The sequence below is a fragment of the Protomyctophum bolini genome (assembly GCF_963924005.1).
Source record: "Protomyctophum bolini genome assembly, chromosome: 3".
In the NCBI taxonomy this organism is placed as follows: Eukaryota; Metazoa; Chordata; class Actinopteri; order Myctophiformes; family Myctophidae; genus Protomyctophum; species Protomyctophum bolini.
The window spans coordinates 35,850,421-35,854,258 of NC_137864.1; the positions used below are offsets into that span (position 1 = coordinate 35,850,421).

The 3,838-nt window shown below is 43.6% G+C and overlaps 1 protein-coding gene across 1 annotated transcript in view; it reads left to right on the forward strand.

Moving 5' to 3' along the window:
* The first annotated feature begins 2,436 nt into the window (after nt 1-2,436).
* Nucleotides 2,437-3,838, forward strand: part of LOC308312844 (high affinity choline transporter 1-like) — a 20,595-nt gene continuing 19,193 nt past the window's right edge. Inside the window, exon 1 of the mRNA XM_080759575.1 lies at nt 2,437-2,758. The gene's annotated coding sequence lies outside the window, so the exon portion shown is untranslated. The remainder of the gene's footprint in view (nt 2,759-3,838) is intronic.

The window sequence follows — 3,838 nt, forward strand, 5'->3', positions numbered from 1 at the left end:
TGTGGAAGAACACCTCCTCCCAGCTCCTCCCACTCTCTGCTCAAAAGGAAGCGGAACTTACCAACCTGTAGAACTAGCTATTGCAGTGCCACTGCCAGAGTGATGTCCTTGCAGGACAATTATTCCATGCCCTACATACCTTTATTGATCCTGTGGAGGCAATTCAGGCGACTGACCCCTGGAGGGATGTACGTTCTACGGTCGTACATTTAACATAATATGTACGATATGTCATGCACACACGCATGCACGCACGCACACACACACACACACACACACACACACACACACACACACACACACACACACACACACACACACACACAAATATATAGTAATAATGTGAGGAAGGAGGAACGGAATAAATGGTAAAGGCTAGCAGGCTATAGTGTACTTTGCTATACGACTTCTGCTTTTTTGTTGAAGTTGGAATATACTATAGACTATCATTAAACAAACAAACAAAATGAAATGAATTAAGCAGGGGATGAGAGAGAGAGAGAGAGAGCAAAGGATCAGTGAATAGTGAGTGATCAACAGAGTAGTGTGTTGTTCTGAGAGAGAGGGTACACCCGCCCACACTCTTGATGGGTTCTATAATATGCAGGCTCGCATGAACACACACACACACACACACACACACACACACACACACACACACACACGCACGCACGCACGCACGCACACACACACACACACACACACACACACACACACACACACACACACACACACACACACAGGAAGGGGACTCTTAAAGTGACAGTGTTGCATGAGCGGTGCACATTTTTGTTTTCTTAGTTTTTTACAGTGGAAAAGACAAGCTGTTGAAAAAGGCACAGGCATGTTTGTCTGCATGGAGCTGAGAGTGTTTTGATAAGGTGAAGCAGGATGAGAATGGGCACCAGATGGAGGTGAACTTGAAAAATAAAGTGCCCTGCCGTTCAAGAATGGTTGGCAAGATGTTTGTTTTTGTTTTCCTCAAGAGTGCATGCAGACACAGTATATTTTATTCTTTCCGTCGTGTATCTGTCCAATCTCAATCGTTTAGCAAAATGATGACTTAACAAGTGTACTTTGTCATCTATCTTTAGGGCCAATGGTTTGCATATTATTGCTCTTTACACTTATTTTCTTGTCAAGGCAACATTAAGGCCTAGATTCTGTTATAAATGATGATGTTTTCAGATGTTTCAGTGTTGTTATGAACCACTTTTTATGTCATGCCTTACTGTGCTTGGGTGGAAAAGTGACCAGATATGTGACCAGATATTATTCATGCATATGTCAAATTCTTTGCACGTGACTCAGCACGAGACAGCATGTTTTTCTCTCACCCCACCAGCACCAGGCGTTTTGGAGACCGTTTGGTTTTGAGTCTGTGTGACAATTTCACAAGTCCTACAGAGACCTGGATAGCCTGACCTTCTATAAATACGTTCTAAATAACCAGCTGCATTGAATAGTTTAAATGGTGGAGGTAATAGAGGCAAATCTCGTTCACTCTGTATCTTTCCATGGGTTTTACTTTCAACTTTAAAATCGCCCCTTATTTCAGAATGGGACACAAGCTTCTGCTCCTGCCTCATACCTCCTGTCTTGGTCTTCCCAGGTGATTTGCTAAATGTGCCCTATACCCTAAACGGCACGGAGAGAACAGGCTGGGCTTTGTTGCAGCTCTGGGCAAGGAGGGGATCGTGTGCACACATACAGTACTACACACACTCACACACGCCAATAACGAGAGGAAGAAAAAAGGAGAAAGTTGGGGTGGGGGGTTGTTTTTCTACATGGAATGGTGGGTTGGTCGGGAAAGGTGGTGGCTGTCGCGCTCTGGCTGTGTGCTGTGTTTGCTGTGAAATGCAAGAGGTAGACGAACCAAACAGACTGCCACACCTGGCACCGTTTTCTTTTTCACTTAGACTGAAAGAGAGAGAGCGCCAATATTGTTTGCTAATCAAACAATATTAAAGTTAGAGTTCCGATGCAAAAACAGGTGTGTGTGTGTGTGTGTGTGTGTGTGTGTGTGTGTGTGTGTGTGTGTGTGTGTGTGTGTGTGTGGGGGGGGGTGTCGCACTGGTGTTTGTTTATATATTTTAAGAAAGGCTTTTATCTGTTATTGCAAAAGAATTACTGTTATTTTAACACTGTGGTGATACATGAGCCCAGAAATGCTTTGAAGAATGAAAGGGTGAGTTACAGACTCGACTAAGATAGACAGAAAGGGAGACAATAGTTTGCATATGATAGACCCCCCATAGCTTGCCTAATTCATCTTCACGTGGACTGAACAAGTGCCCTGTATTATGCAGGGAGCTAATTGGCTGTGGTACAAACAAGGAAACTGATGCAGTCACCAATCCCATGGCCCTTTTGGCATCTTCCTGCCCCCTTGTGTCATCTGACACCACTCCCACCCCTCTTAAGGTTTATAACCAGCAGAGAGCAGGGCAGTCATTCAGTGCTGTCCTTCCTGATTAAAAGTAAAGCAGACAACAGTTACTGAGGCACAGTTTTGATTCACTCTCTTCAATATAATCAGGCAACTTTTTAAAGATCCCATTTTGTTTTTGTTTTTAATTTAGTTTTTTCATCTTGAGGAACACTTGTTTTTATTCTTGTTTTGCCCTCCATCTTTCAGTCACTCACTCCACCTCACTGGCAGTCTCTCTCATCCTCTTCCTGGATTGAGTGAGTCTGTCCTTATGAGAAAAACCTCATCACATCTTTAAGAGCCGACTGATACGCACTACACTAGGTACGTAAGGTTATTTATTGTATGTTCACTCGTGTGTGTGTGTGTGTGTGTGTGTGCGCTAAAATGTGTGATTAGTGTGTATAAATTCTGCGCTACAGATTGCTGTTTTGGCTAATGTTGCCAGGGACACAGACTGCATGCCTGTACTAGAAATAGCCGTGGGGGGTATTGCAATCCCTAATTTAGCCCAGGAGCCAGCTTGGTTCTTTAGGTCCCCTGATTGACTCCATTCTCTTGCTAAACTGGTTATCTGTTTTCCTTTCAATGTGTCTGTCATTGGTATTCATCAGGCTGTAACTTTCCATTGCATCCACTGGCAACAAAGGATGCAGCAGAGGCTAAATTATCACCGTCAATATCCTGCTGTTAATTCATAGTTTATATTAGAGTGAGTATCGGCGCTAATATCAGACTTCTTAGATTCTTAATACAAACCAGGGTCTTAAATCCTGCAAAACTCCCATGTGATTGTGCACTATGCTCAGAGAATGTTTTAGCATTTTCAAAACAATGCCATGCCAACATGCCATTCTGTGTTCTTCTCTGCGGATGCAAAATGTGTCCATCAGTTTTCAATGACCGAAAGAATCTTTTGATTCTTTTTCATTTGCTCTAATTCACCTCTCTACCACTGACTCTCTTGTCATTCTCTTCTCCTTACTTTACTCCATTCTTCCTGTCTTTCTCCTGTCTCTCTTCAAGGTCCTTTTCATGTCACTCACTGACTGTCACATTGACTTCGCCACTTTTGTGTGTGCAGTGAGTTGGCACTCGTCCTGTCTGTTGGGCTCATCCTCATTGTAATCATTCCTGTCATGGTCCAGCTGCCAGCTGGACGCTAGCTCCCTGCACACTGAAATCTGGAGGGTTAAATTAACTCCAGAGTGTGAAAGTTGACCCCCAAGAAACGCACCATTGTGGGTCCATTGTCAAATTTGTCACACTCTCAGAGTTAAATTGATACTCCAGGTTTTACTGCATGCGTAGCCCCACAGATTAGCTCTAGTTTGTCTTCCAAGTGCGTGGGCTTTGATGTGCGTGCTTACCATGTACTCTTGGACAGATCCCTCTATTGTCAGC